The sequence below is a fragment of the Balaenoptera physalus genome, assembly GCF_965194825.1.
Source record: "Balaenoptera physalus genome assembly, chromosome: 2".
Lineage (NCBI taxonomy): Eukaryota > Metazoa > Chordata > Mammalia > Artiodactyla > Balaenopteridae > Balaenoptera > Balaenoptera physalus.
In genome coordinates, this window is record NC_138883.1 from 21939287 (window position 1) to 21955238 (window position 15952).

Below are 15952 nucleotides of genomic sequence, written 5' to 3' on the forward strand. Positions count from 1 at the left end.
TCAGATTTCTATAAGTTGAATTTTATCCTACAGAATATGAATTTGCTAAGAAATGTTTCCCTTTTTAAATCTCTGAGATCTTTGACCTGAATCAGCCTGTGATATATAGTATGCGTATTCACTGTTATCCTGATTACGGTAAAACTTAGCTAAAGTTTGTTTATGCATTGCCTTTTCCCAGAAAGTTTTTAGGAGGGCTTACAGAGCTACATAACGGTGCAACACCATGAAATTTACATAGGATAAGTAAGTAAAGGGGAAACAAAGGAGAAAACAGTATTAAATCAGGAGTGAACTTTGTACACAAAATGCATGTTAGAACCAGGCTACAAATCTGGCCCTAACTTCCTAGCAGCCAACTCAAAAGAAATGGAGTTAAAATGTTCATCTTAGAAGCATCAGATCCTTGAAAAAGTGTGGATGATGCAGATTGTGGCAAGTGGAGAAATTGGGTCTCAAATTTTACTTCTGGGAGCATAGTCAGCCACCCAAGATGACTTTGACCTTGACTAAAATAAAAGTTTTGAGGAAGTTGGACATCGGAGCTGTAACAGCAGTTTGATCATTCAACCTGGAGTTGGGTGTGATGCCTATTGACCAGTTAGCGCCTTTCTGACAAGTCATTAAAATGAGTCCTTGGTCTTCACTGGATGCAACTTGATGAGAAACAGCCTCTCCCTTTTACCTTTATGACACTAATTTTGATTGGCTACACTAACCTGGAAATTTGCTTATACTGTGTCATGACATATACATAAATATATGCAAGTAAAAAATTAGAAATAGTTTCTGTAGTAGAAACTACAAAAAAAAAAAACAGGAGAAGGAAGATTTTTTTACTTTTTGGATATTTTCCAAATACTTGAAGAGTCAAGTAAAAAACAAAATGAGCTTTAGAATCTACCAGTTCAAAAGGAGGTGCTTCTGCATTAACGGATCTTGTATATTTCTTCCCATGTCATTTCCACCACTACTTAGAAAGCCATCAGATTGAACAACCTTGAGCAAAACTCTGGTTTTCCTAGTGGCCAAATGTTTTCAGTCTGGATTAATTTATTTTAAACGACCTAGTGTTAATGCTGAATTGTGTATTAAATCCCACTTACAAAAACCGCACGTGATTTTTTTCTTATGTAAGTTGAGTAGAATATGGTTCGTTAATTGACTTGAGAACATTCATATAAATATTTTCTGGTTTTGCTCAATCCAGTTTCCTTTTGCCTTCTCTCTCCCTCCCAATAGAACTCTTTTATTTAGCCTCTCAGGACTGAAAAGAATTTCTCATAAGTCTTCTAAGTATTAGATATGAGATTTAAGTATCCTAAACAAGGATTCTGACTTTGAAAATGAAGTTGTCACTGAGTTTTACATGATTCAAGATTCAAATGTGAACAACAGAAACCTCCATTCTTGGAAACAGATTTATTTCAAGATGTGAAAGCACAGCTGTGAGTTTCAGAGTTTGTGCATCTGGGTTTCCCCACTCTTCACCCATGCATTGCCTAAATTTTTTTTTTCCTTAGGAAAATTTGATTAATTGAATCTTTTTGTTCTAAATGAAATTTTTTTGAAACAAAGAGAAACTAATCCCGATTGTGCAAGAGAGGAGGGGGAGGAAGTGGAGGGAATCATCCAGTTGGTCTTGTTTCCCTTGTACTAGTAAAGAATTTACTTGAATTTTCTTCAACCTACACAGATGCTATTTCCTTTTGCATACTGTTTGGACAATGTTCTTTGGCTGGTAGCATCTTACACGATGCATGGAAATTTACTGCCAGGACAGAGGTGAGAACAGCACACTGGTTTCCCTATAGTCCCTATTTTGACTCTAGATGAAATAAATGCTGTAAATGGAACTGTCCACACTGGAGCTGTGACCAACAGCCTTTATTATTTCAAAGGCAAGGAAAAAAGTAATTGAAGAAGTCTTAGATGTGTTAATTGGTATTTATATTTCATCACTCATTTAAGGCTTAAAAGTAATTAAAACTGCATAACTAATGCTTTTTGTACTCAAGTTCACGAAACCAAAGAAGGAACCTATAAGGTCTCACCGGGCATAGTGAAGTAAGCTAGGAACTGGACATTATACGTTAAAGCAGTGAAGTAGAAGAAAGGCCTATGAACTGGGATGAAACCCCAGTCTTAGCTACAGAAAAACTACACTGCATCCCAGTAGACCTATTGCCACTAATGAAAGGGGCTTTTTAATTACGAGTCACTATTCCAGTGCCAGAGTCATGATGACAAATTGGACAGATGCACAGGGATGGACCCATACACAACCTCCATGGCCTATAGTTGGGTCTTGCATTCCCAACAGGTTCTCCCGTTGACCCTCCTGAGTTGCCTAATCCCTTCATAAAAGAGATTAGGGATCAGTTCTGCCCCCAGTGAATGGCGCTGAAATGCAAAGGAAGAAAGGAAGGATGCCATAGCAAGGGGGGAAAAGCTCTGGACTGGGCTCTAGTCCTCACGGTGAGTGGATGGTCTTGGGCAAACTGCTCATTTTATCAAGAGGCTGCTTGCACTGGATGGTCATTAAGGTCTAGCCAGCCCTTGGAGGTTTTAAATGCCAAAAGCAATTGAGTAGACATTTTTTTCAATAACCAGCTAGCCTGAGAGAACCTCGCAGTTGGCACTCAGTTTTGGGCTTTGGAAAACTTAGGTCACCATGAAGTCCATCTGGATCTAGGTGTATTTCCTGTTCTGATATCAGATGCCCTAAATATCGAACCTGGGTTTGAGCAAACCGCAATTTTTCTTTGGTGACCTTATATCCCTTTAAGGCTAAAAGCTTTAGGAAGTGGAGACTGTCTTCCTGTGAAGAGACTTGAGAAGGAGAGCAGGGTATTACAGGGGGTAGTACAATGGATTATGAGGCCTTGAGCCTTGTAATCTTCTGCTACAGGCTTTATGCCTTGAAGGGCTTCTTTCTTTATAGGATATTGATTAATTCTGGGAAGAAGTTTTGAAGGATCTATTTGAATCTTGATGGGAGGTGGGCTGCGAAATTTGCCCATATCAGTTGGAGATTTTGCCCACAAGGCGTGTGGTAGCTGATTCAATAGGGACAAATTATCAGTGTTTCCAGAATCAGTCTAGTAGCGTCAGAGATGGAGCAAGCGTCCAGAGATTTCAAAGCGTCATTGAGTTCATTGGTTGGCTGCTTTGATGGCTATTATCAAGTTCTAGAATTACTTTATCCTTTTGGGAGAAAGAAATTCCAGCATGATACTTCCCTAACAAATCTCAGTGTAGTAAATGGCTAGGGGCAGAGAAACTAAGGAGAAAAGGGTGTGTACCTCTCAAAGGGCCTAAACGAAAGAGAATAGCTTTAGAGACTGAAACCTCTTAAGGTTCATTAGAGATCCCCAGTATCTGAACTAGGTTTTTGTTGGGTTTTTTTTTCGCCACGCAACGCAGCTTGTGGGATCTTAATTCTCTGACCAGGGATTGAACCCAGGGCCACGGCAGTGAAAGTGCCGAGTCCTAATCGCTGGACTGCCAGGGAATTCCCTGAACCGTTTTAGTACTCCAAGGAGGGGGCTGCTTTATAGTAGTGGGGTTGAAAAGTAATCCAAGTTGGAAAAGAAGTAAAACTGTCGCTGTTTGCAGATGACATGACATTACACATAGAAAATCCTAAAGATGCTACCAGGAAAGTACTAGAGCTCATCAATGAATCTGGTAAAGTTGCAGGATACAAAATTAATGCACAGAAATCTCTTGCATTCCTGTACACTAACAACGAAAGATCAGAAAGAGAAATTAAGGAAACAATCCCATATAGTAGTGGGGCTGAGCACCGAGAGTGTGGCTCCAGTGTCAGTTAGGACTGGAAAAACTTCATTCCCAATCGGGGGAAATGTTTCTTCAAGCTGATTAAGAGGGAGGATTGGGAAGAGTTCCTGTAGTTCTGTGGAGCCCCGTCACTGAGAATCGGGAGGATGTCACAAATGCTAGTTAACGGGCTGAAGGTGCCTAAGTACTTAAATTTGTAACAATCTCTTTTCCGATGTCCTGGCTCTTTGCAATAATAGCAAAAACTTAGGAGGCTTTGGGTTTCATTTAGGAGCCTTCATTTGTTGGAGATGAAGATTAAGAATTTTGTCAGTCTCCCTTTCAGGCGGGAGAGTGGGAGAGAGCTGGTTTGGCAGAGTAACCAAGTCTAGAGTAGACATCGTTTCCCATTCCATCTCGGTCCTTTTTACTAGAAGGGAAAGATCCTGGTTCAGCCCATTAATAAAGTTAGAGTTAAAAACTACCAGGATGGAATCAGCGTCTGAAGGAAGACTAGAATTTTCTTTAAAAATAATGCAAAGCCAATTGTTCCCTGGTGGCACAGTGGTTGAGCGTCTGCCTGCCAGTGCAGGGGACACAGGTTCGAGCCCTGGTCCGGGAGGATCCCACATGCCACGGAGCAACTAAGCCTGTGGGCCACAACTACTGAGCCTGCACTCTGGAGCCCGCGAGCCACAACTACTGAGGCCAGCATGCCTAGAGCCCGTGCTCCGCGGCGGGAGAGGCCACCATAATGAGAAGCCCGCGCGCCCCAGCGAAGATCCAACGCAGCCAAAATTTAATTAATTAATTAAAAAACAAATGCAAAGCCAATTGTAATAATCATGAACATGTTCAGATTTTTTTGTGCAAGGCTGAATTTTGTTCCAATCAACAGTCTTTGGAAAAGCCCTATGAACTGCTCGATGAAGTCACCTAGGGATTGCCCGAGCCGGATCATGTAAGTTAGTAGGCTGGTCTCCTGCTTGTAATTCTAGAGACCTTTCAGGATGTTTCCAATTAGCAGTTTTCATCTAATGCTGGACCTGGCCTTCACTGACAAGCGTATGAACTAGCTGGTATGTAAGTCAGAAAACCCAGGTTGATAAGTTTGAACGGCTGTATTAAATTCCTCAGCAAATCTGTGAGGATTTCAGCTACTTTGGGAAAACCTTTGACTATGGCTCACAGTTCAGCTTTAGTCCAGGGAATATAGAAATTAAAGGTTTAGCCTCTGGGTCCTCAGAAGTCTTCATTTTAAAGGGAAAGGTTCTGATAACGTTCAGAGGAAAAGGGATCAGGCAGAGTTTTGGAGAAACAGGGAAGTTTGGCAAGAGAATTAGTACGGGGAACCTGAGGGTCTAGAGGGGGGAAGGCAGCATAGGAAGGGAGCAGGAAGATGGACCAGAGGTGGAGCCAAGGAAGAGCCTGAGGCTTCGGGAGCCACCTTATCTTTCTTTAAGTCTGTTTGCCTCGGTTAATCTTAAAATCTTATTTTGCAGAGAGGCAATTTTAGGCTCCTGATAACACTTAGGAAGTCTCAAAATACCAGTCAAAATATGTGTTCTACTCAGTTCTGGAAATTTTAGAGCTATTGTGGTCTAGTTTGTTTTTAAGAAATTTAAGTTTGGGGATGTCAAAAGTTCCCCATAATGGCCATTGATATTTTAAATTGCCTTTGGTCAGGTTGGTCCATTTAGTTAGAAATGCACGTGAGGATGAACTGTGGATTTTTTAAACATAAAATCAGCCAGAGTTCCTGGGGTCGGGGGGACCCTCAAAATATTTAGGTAACTGAGATCCCATTTCTCAGAGGTTTTTCTCTAGAATAATTTTCAAACAGCTTAAACAGCTCAAATAACTCAATTCAAACAGCTTAAACAGTTCAAGTATCTCAAACATCTTGCAGCTTGAATAGCTTGCAGGCCTAATACCAGCCAGTTCTAAGGAACAGGTTGGTCCCAGAGGAACCAGGCCAAAGGTTTTTCAGCCGGTTGCCATAGAACAGCCCCTGTTTCACAGGATGGGGCTGACACTTCTCAGTCAGTTTCTCTTGAAACAGTCTGATCTCAAAATCAGACCGAAGTGCCAATGAGTATTCGCATACAAAACCAGGCCTTAACCAGAAAGGACGAAACCTTAAAATAGATCCGGAATAAAGCCTGGAGAGCTTCAAACACAAAGGGGGCAGAAACTCACATCCAGGAGAAAGAAAGACCTTCGAATTGCAAGGTTGGCAAGAAAAGCAGTGAGCACAATGGGCTCAACTGTGGGTACCACACCTGTTTGCTCACCAGCCCTGGGGCCATATGGTCTTTAGGGGTCTTCTCTGGTCCCCATATGGGCCACCAAAATGTTAACCTAAAACAAATAGACTGCCAGTTATTTCTGCAGCAAAAATGGGTTTATTTGGGATCAGGAGAGAGTTGTAATTTGGGGTCTCCAACCATGGCAAGGCAAGTGCAAATCCCCTGAACAGGGAGGGGAGGAGAACTCTCCTATAGAGGGGAAAAGGAAGTCGGGGAGGCTATAGTAAACATAGAGTCCATCGTTTTTTCATTGGCAAAGTCCTTGCCAGGAAAGAAGTCTTTCTTCTTCCCACTGGGCTCCCCTATTGTTTCAGGCCATGAGAGCATCCCCTTCTGGTCTCCTATTTAATTGAGGCTTCGGCTTATTAACTTTTTACAAAGACATGAAGACCACCTAGAGCACACCAATGTCGGCTCAACTCTGCTCCACCATGTCTAGGGCCTCTGCTGGAGTGGCTTGAATGGCTTGAGAAGCCGTATGGCTGGGGCCTAAGCCTCTTCCTGTTTGACGTCTTCCAGGGCCAGAAAATCCAAGACAGCTCCTTCAACTCATGTCTGGTGCCTGGGCTGAGATGTCCAAAACAGCTGGGCACTTGCCCTCTCAGGGTCCATAAAATTGTCCCAAAGTAAGAATTCCAAGAGCCCTGGTGTCGCTGCAAGGCTTCTTGGGACCTGGCCTTGGAAGTCCCAAACGTCATCTGCACTGCCTCCTGCGAGTCACCAAGTCACTTAGGCCAGCCCAGATTCAAGCGGTGTGGGCAGAGGAATCCTTCCGCTGGAGGATCGGCATGGGTAGACTGGGAGGGAAGGAACCAACAGTGTCCATTTGGAGATAGGCTGCCACAATCACAGTTCGTTTTCCTTCGTGGCATCAGCAACCTTAGAAGTTAATAGACAGCCCAGGGCTTCCCTGGTGGCGCAGTGGTTAAGAATCTGCCTGCCAATGCAGGGGACACGGGTTCGAGCCCTGGTCTGGGAAGATCCCACATGCCGTGGAGCGGCTGGACCCGTGAGCCACAACTACTGAGCCTGCGCGTCTGGAGCCCGTGCTCCGCAACAAGAGAGGCCGCGATAGTGAGAGGCCCGCGCACCAAGATGAAGAGTGGTCCCCGCTTGCCACAACTAGAGAAAGCCCTTGCACAGAAACGAAGACCCAACACAGCCATAAATAAATAAATAAATTTAAAAAATTAAAAACAAAAAAAGATTCTTAAAAAAAAATAAATAAATAAACAGCCCATTGGTTATGAAAATCATCAGTGTTTGACTTGCTTCTAGATAACTCCTCCATATAGAACTCCTACTATAAATTGTGAGAATACAAGGGTGACACAATGAATCAGACATCAGCCCCATCCTCAAGGACTTCATTAAAAAATGGCCTTAACAAAAAAAGAAAAAAAATTAAAATGGCCTCCAGGAGCTTTTTTTAAAAAATTAATTAATTTATTCATTTATTTAATTTTTGGCTGCATTGGGTCTTCACTGCTGCACACGGGTTTTCTCTAGTTGCTGAGAACGGAGGCTACTCTGTTGTGGTGTGTGGGCTTCTCATTGCGGTGGCTTCTCTTGTTGCAGAGCACAGGCTCTAGGCGCACGGGCTTCAGTTGTCGCGGCACATGGGCTCAGTAGCTGTGACACACGGGCTTAGTTGCTCCACAGCATGGGGGATCTTCCCCGACCAGGACTCAAACCTGTGTCCCCTGCACTGGCAGGCGGATTCTTAACCACTGTGCCACCAGGGAAGCCCCTCCAGGAGCTTTTGAAGACCAAAGCTGTCGCCATGATTTCAGTGCTTCTAAGTTAACCCCAACTGCTACCAACCCAATCTGTCTATAAATTTAGAACAAGACCTCCCTCATCCATTTACCTGAAACAGCTGAGCTAGTGAAAAGATTAATTAGAGCTAATGGAGGATTATGTGCACGTGCTGCATTCATCATACCGGCTTTGTTCAAGTCTCCAAACTGCCTTCCTGCCTCCCCTCTGCCCCTTGGCCCCGCCCAATTTCCTCCCATCTCTGCTCAGACTTGCCTGTCCCTGCATTGAATCAGGTGCACCTGTTAGGCAGCCCTCGGTATTTTTCCTTTATAGCACTTCTTATCATTGATTATTTACACTCTTTGTTTAATCTTGGTCTCCCTGTGGGTAAATCCCTGGAGGACAGACACCATTTCTGTCCTATTCACCAGTGTACACTCAGAGCTTGGCATGATGCCTGGCACACCAGTCGATTTGATTGATGTTCGAATTAGTGGATGGACTTAAAAGCGACATTTTAAAAACAGTTAAGATCCGGAGTCAGCTCTTGAGAAAACCTGCCTGAATGCAGGTGTACTTGAAGGGTTTATTACTGTGTGATACACCCGCTTGGTGTAAGATTTCCCTGATCTCCCTGACCTATTCTTCCCATCCCCACGCAGGGAGGGGAAATCCCTGCTGGGAAACAGCTCTCAGGCAAGCAAGAGGAAAAGTACGTCTGGAAGTCGCTTTCGTGTGTGGCCCACGGAGGGCCCAGGAATAACAACTCCCACCCCACAGAGGAGCGGCTCTTCCCCAGAAACAGGGGCAGGAGAGCTCTGCACCAGAGGCAGCTCGCGGAAGTGACAAAGCCCTTTGCAGATTGAAAAGCAGGAAACATTAGTACGTAAGCCACCACTGAAAAGAAACCAAGAAAACCTCTGAGTGGCAGTTCCGCTCAGTACTGCCTAGGTGCTTATTAGGTCCATGACCCTGTGCCAGGACGGAGAAGCACTCAGACTGCAGGGGGCCGGGCGGTGAGGGTGCCTGGACGGCTGGTGCTGTATCCACGTGTCCGCGTGTATACAGTTACCCGGGAAATGGGCCTTTCCACGCAAATCTTTCTTCATCCAGTAGATGGATACCGTCATGAGAACACTGTGATGAAAAACTGGCAAAGAATATAGCTAGGGGATTGATTCACTTAGGGTTTTTGCAGAAGTCTTTCCAAGTAATATTGCTACGAAAAACTGACGACTAAGAAGTTTTCAAATATCTCTTTATGACTGAAAGTGCCTCTCTCCTTTCTTGGGATATTGACGGGGGAGATACCCGGCCATTTTCATTCTATTTCCTTCCCGCAGGTAGCCTCCCTCGGTTAGTTTTCTTTGCGTAAAGGGCCGGGCAGGACCGAGGAGAGCCCTAATCCACGCGCAGGCATCTCCTCCGACTCTGCCTGGCATCACTTCTCTCGAGGGTGGACGGTACATTGTACTGGGTTATAATATAGACGCTCCAAGTTATGTTTGTTGTTGTTTCATTTCTATCCTATGTCTCACCTAGCTGACCATTTTGAATCTGTGAATAGTTTCCTCTGAAAATGAACTTTGTAGTTACCGCAAGTTCCCACAGGTTCCACTAGAGGGCGCCAAATGGCTACATCTGAGGGAAGATGCAGGAGAAAAAAGTCTTTTCTGGGAATAGGCCAGATCTGAGAGGGTTCTGCTCCAAGGCTTTCCGCAATAACATCATTGTAACTGCTAGAAGCATCACAGAACTTTAATAAGTACACTGGACCAGCAGTGTGAGTTGTGAAATGCACACCAAGCTTTCTTGTTGTGTCACTGACACAAATGATGTCCCCTGCCACCCCAAATATTTTAGTCATTGTAGGGGGTCCAATGGTGGCACCCCCCCAAAGACATTTTCATGTCTTAACCCTGGAACCTGTGAATGTGGCTTTGTCTGGAAAAAGTTAAGGATCTCGGGATGAGATATTCTGGATTATTGGGGCAGGCCCTAAATCCAACGACAGCTGCCCTTGTAAGAGAAAGGCAGAGGGAAATTTGACTCAGACAGAAGGAGGGAAGACACAGAGAAGAGAGTCCGTGTGAGGACGCAGCCACAAGCCAACGACCACCTGGTGCCGCCAGAGGCTGGAAGAGGCAAGGAAGGATTCTCCCCCAGAGCCTCTGGAGGGAGGACCCCTTGATTTTGGACCTTGGGCCCCAGAACTGTGAGAGAATAAATTTCTGTTGTTTTAAACCACCAAGTTGTGTTAATTTGTTACAACAGTCCTAGAAAATGAATACAGTCAGCCTATACCACACTATCTCAAAGGGGCTTATATGGCCCCCAAGGAGGAGAAAATTGGTTTTTAGAGGGGGGCAGGGAATGCCTGAAAAAATCTTAGCTGCTGCAATGATGTGTCACCCTCCAAAGGACCACAGTACACAAATATATATGCAGTATATCTGTGGTACTAAACTTTTATTCGTGGAGGGGCAGGGAGGGAAAAGACAACCAGGGAAAAAACAAAATCTAAACAAGGTTCCTTATGGGAATAGCCTTTTTTTTTTTTTAAGTTGAGAATCACTGCCCTACACTTATGCTGCATACACGTCAGTGCTACCTTTAAATTTTAAGATGACATGAGGAAAAATTAAGATGTAACAAAAAAGACAGAAGTAAAATACAAGTGGAAAGGATGAAATGTTTTTCCTCAGAGAAATGCATTTTAGACTCCTCCCTCTTTTCTAGCTCCATAAGTACAAAGAACCTGTGTGCTGGGCACACAATATACCAATAAATATTCAAGCTCACTGCTCTTAAGAGACACACAGCCTAGAGATGGGATGGACCAGGCCATACTTACAACCCAATGGCTGAGGGGGATGGTGGATGGCAGGCCAGGTGGGGCGCACAAGGGGACCCCACCCCTCCCGGCTGGGGAAGGGAGGTAGTAGTCAGGGCGGACTTCCTGAAAGAGGAGTTGGGGTGCATGGGACAAGTTGGACTCGGCCAGGAAAGGAGAGGCAGGGGCTGGAGGCAGAGAGAATACCCCCATATGAAAACAGACGCTTCCTCCGCGCTCTGTCTCCGGTCATCCAGCCTCTTCATTTCTGCTGTTACCACGTTGCTTAAGATCTTCCAGTCCCATCAGTAGCAGTCTCCATGCCATCTCTGTGCGCCTCCCCCGCGATCTCCTGTACCCCAAACTAATCTTCCCTAAACAATCTGCAACAAACATGATCAAGAACCCTCTACGGCTCCCCATTACAGGCTAAAGCCTTCCCCAAGCTTGCTGCCCAGGAGTCCCAAAACCAGGCGCTTCTTTCTTCTTCTCTACCTCTCTCCCATCTAGCGGGTCCTGCGTTTCCCCAGACACTGTCACACTTGAGCTAAAAATTTGACCGCGTTGACAGTAACAAAAAGGCTATTTCTTTGGCTCCAGCTCCACCCTTTCTGTGAGAACCTTGGACCATCTCAAATTCCTTCCAGTTCGTTCCTAGAGTCCCCAAGCAGGCTCAGACGTGGCCTTAGGATCCTCTGCTGACTAGAGTGACATCACCTGTGGGTGAGATTTCTTCTGTGTGACGTGGGCCCCTGCGCCGACGAGCCTTGAGGTGCCCCGGTGGAGAATGTGTCCCTCCGCCTCGTCCCAAAGCAGCATCCCCGGTGCCAGCGCGCCCACACTGGAGAGAGATGTTCGTGGAGCAGCTCCTTCGCCTGACCTTGGCCCCTCAACTCTTGCAGGAAGCTGCGTCATAGGAACACAGACTAAGGTCCAGACCCAAAGGTTGTACTTAAACTTGTCCCCTCGTCCATCTCTAGCCTGTTGTCTTTGGGACATATCTCTCTACTTTGACCGCTAACTCACAGTGCTGTTCTTTCCTCTGAAGATCCTGAGACAAGGCTGATTCTCAGTAAATACAGTTTAGGTTCTCAAACTGAGGCTCCCGTGCATACCATAGATCTGGTTCTTGGGGCACACTGAAAGTGTTCCTTGACCCTCCATCCCAGTCATTTTTCCAGCCTCCAAAATCATTGTGTTTATCATCTGGGCCTCTGTTTGGCATCATCAGTGCTGCCTCTGTGCACTGCTGGTACATAGTGTTTGTCTGTCTGTCTGTTTGTTTAAAGCACTGAGAGAGGAGGACAGAGGTTGTCTGACAGCAACCTGGCGAGCCATCCCGTCTCCCGGGTTGTTGAGTGCAAAGACCTGAGAAACAAAGATCTGCCCCCATAGGTCCATCCATGAGATGCTTCCCCAGACCTCCTGGTCTCTCGTCTTGCAGTCTTGCTCTTCCACACCCATGAGAAGCAGAGAGAAGCAGGTACTTGATGTGGGAAACTGACGGTGTGCATAGGAAGAGTCTTCACTGCAGAAATGAGCCACGGGAATGTCTGCTGTATACAGTGATCCCATTTTTCCAACAAGAGTCTCCAGTGTTGCTTTAGTTTGCATTTCTTCTGTGAGTGAGGTTGCTCATCCTCCGTGTACGAGAAGTCACGTGCAGTTCTTTTTCTGTGAACTGTGAGTCATGTTGTTTGCTCACTTTTCCTATCAGATTGTTGATTCTTATTGATGTCTATGAGCTTTTATGTATTAAGGAAATTAACCTCTTGCTGTAAAAGGAATGGCTGTGTTCTCCCAGTCTGATGTGTGTTTGACTGTGGTCTTGGTGGTTTTGGTCATGCGTAATTTTTTGTGATGTAGTCAAATCTGTCATTTTCCTTTATGGCTACAAGACTTTTTTTTCTTTTTAAATGTACATTTCCAACAAGAAAGAAAGGATATCTTAGAAAATACAAAAACTGATCAGGGCTGGACCGAGACATCTGAGTGCCCTGGGGAGGCTAATATTGAGACTTTTCAAGCTAATCGTTTAAATATTTGTTCGAATTCACTTACAGAACAGGGTGGAAGGTGAGGAGACAGTGCAGCTGCCCTGAGCAGTTCAGCTCTGGCCCTGAACATGCATACCTCCCACAGAAAACAGATGTGCCATGTTGACGAGACCCAATTCCTGGAAGGCAGCTGGCAGCCAGCAGGGCTCCTGGAGCAGCCCCGTGGTCCTGCCCCTTTCCCCAGACACACCTGAAGCAGCCCTTTGCCAATCACATCTGTACTTTTCCTGAGAGGAACTCTTGTAAATGCAGTTTTCTTCATCTGGTTGTATTTCAAGGGTGGTTCTGGCATTTCAGTGACATTTTCTTGTCCCTTGTGCCCTAAGGGATCTGCCTAGCCAGCCAGTACCTCCACCTTGGCTCTGTCCTGGTGAATGATGAGAACAGACAAAGGAAGCCGGCTCAGCCCCAGGAAGTCCAGGCAGGGTTGGCAATCTTTTGAAGGAAGAAAACAAGTCTGATGGGCAGTGTGAAAGGAAGCAGCTGGGTGTGGTGAGGGACCTGGCCTCCTTGTCCCCCGTGAGCCACAGAAAGGGATTCCAGAAGGGACAGGGAGCTATGCGAGCCCCATAGGTCTTCAGGGAGAAAACACTTGTGTGTTAACCAACCCTGAGACAGAAAAGGACCCCTACTGATTTTACTTTTTAATTTGAGGGCTTTTAAAAAAATGGTTTCAACTTTATTGAGGTATAATTGCCATATGAAATGTTTAAAGATATTTAAAGTGTATATCATGATGATTTGTTACACGTACACAAGGGGCAAAGGATTGCCCCCCACCGAGTTACTTAGCACACACATCACCTCACAAATTTATCTTTTTTTTTCGGGGCGGGGTGGGGGGCCGGTGGTGGAGGGCATGTGCGTTCTACTCTCTTAGAAAATGCATTACTCCCTCATGCCTCTTTTCCTTAAAGATCATCAACTGTAATTATTTACATTCAAGGGAGGTTAAGAATCATAATGATGAATAATAATGATGAATAATAATGATGGTTTAGAATAACCATCATTGCTGGGAGTTTCCTGGTACTCTAGTGATTAGAATTCGGTGTTTTCACTGCCATGTCCAGGGTTCAATCCCTGGTCGGGGAACTGAGATCCCGCAGTCCACGTGACATGGCCCCCCAAAAATAAATAAATAAATAAAAATAAACCATCATTGCTGCCAAACGAGTAAATGAGTGGGGAGGAAGGAATGGACTTTTATTGAGTGAAAACGTTTGTGAGGGTTTTTAAAAATGTAGATAGAGGCTCTAAAATAAAGAGAAAACTTTGTTAATATTTCAAGCATTTCTGAGTAAGTCAAGAAAAAGGCAAGGTCGTCACTGGAAGGCTACGTTCACTCATTCAACCCCTGTCCTAGGTCACACAGGACAGCAGAGTCTGAGGGAGGGTCCCAGGGTCCCCATGCTCCTGGTAAGACGCCCACCACCACCCCACCAGAAGCCGGAGTCTCAAGACCACAAGCCCTGGAGGATCTCTGACAGTCACCCTTTCCTCTTGCTCCCAGCATCCCGACTTTGCTCCAACATTAATGTGCACATTTCCAGGGGAAGTGCCAGGTCTGAGCCAGTCTTGCATCCTGTATCCTGTTGACAGTGGGGATTGAACTAATGCAGTGTTAGGGTTTCTCCACTTTTTTTCATTGCTGGCTTCCTAAGGAATCATTTCAGGTATTTTTTCCCTAATTGCACACTCCTGCCCTCATGCAATTTTAATACCACCTCACAGTCATCCCTTGGTATCTATGTGGCATTGGTTCCAGGACCCACCACTGATACCAAAATTTGTGGATGCTCAAGTCCTTCATGGCCCACCCTCCATATCCGACTGTATAATGAATATGTGTTTATGTACTGTATGTATAGCTGTGCTTTATAAATAAAAAGAGAAAGATATCTTTGCACCTGCCAAGAACCCATTTTCACCCCTTTTGAAGGCAATATGATTCTCACTGAAAATGCACGGCGGAAGGGATTTCAACACTGTTGATGATCATAGCAGAAGACTGGAAATCACCTAATGTCCATCAGTGAGGATTATGCTACACCCAAAAATATGATGCTGTGTAGACACACACACACACACACACACACACACACACACAAAGGAGTCCTTCTATGTACTACTATAAGATCTCCAAAACATATTAATTAAAAAAAATGCAAGGATCGGAACATTAACAAAATGGTGTCATTCTTTTAAAAGCAGAGAGGAAGAATACGTATCTGTATGCGCCCAAATTATGACAGAAAAGGTATATGTTGCACTAGTGACACTGGTGGGCTTAAAGGGAAGAAAACTGAGTGACAGAGATGGGGGATAAACTTTTGACTGTGTACCCTGAACCATGTCATTGTGTTGCCTGTTCAAACATTAAATTAAGAGTAAAAAAATCTGACTGTAAAGTTAGTGCTTATGCTTTTTGGTGTATCTTCTTAAAACATTGGTGCTAGTCAAATCAGTCGTGTTTCACTTTCATATCACCAACTGGAGGGGTCTCTCTTTAGCAGGATTTAAGCACCTGATAGACAAGCAAGTGGCTTTTGCCTCCATGTTCTGTTTCTACAACATTGGACTGAGGTTTTATCACCACAGGGTTTTCCATAACACCTCCGTAATTGGAAGAAAATTCTGGTGGACCTCGAAAATGGAACTCCCCGGACTCCCCGTTTTTGTCCCTCTACTCAAGCACTCAGGTAACTCCCACATAGCTGTGGGTTGATTACCCCCACTGTGGTTTCTGTAATGCCTTTTCACACCTGCCACAGTAACTTCTGTCCTTGGGCAAAGTGTCCTTGTCCAGTTTGGTGAATATCCTGTGGCCAAAACTTCCCCCAAACATTCCTGCCTTTAATGACTCATTTTCTGGGCATGGAGAAGCATAAGCCAATAAGGAGCCCTTTACATATTCAGTTTCCTGGGTCCTTCCCTTTCTATCATTAAGGTTGTTACCCAGTTGGATGATGCTTCATTAAGCTCTTGTCTAAATTTAGTCATCAGGTTGCCACCAACAAGTATTAAGTGAGCGCTCACTACGGATTCACAGACTCAGCACTGGTTCCACTCCTGATAGAACCCGTGGCTTTAGTCCAAAAGTCACTGCCAGGGCATTCTGCTGATGATTAACTTGCACTGAATCATCGACAAAAATAAAAAAACCACGGGGGATCACTGACATACTTTTCATCAGGTGTGGAAGCACT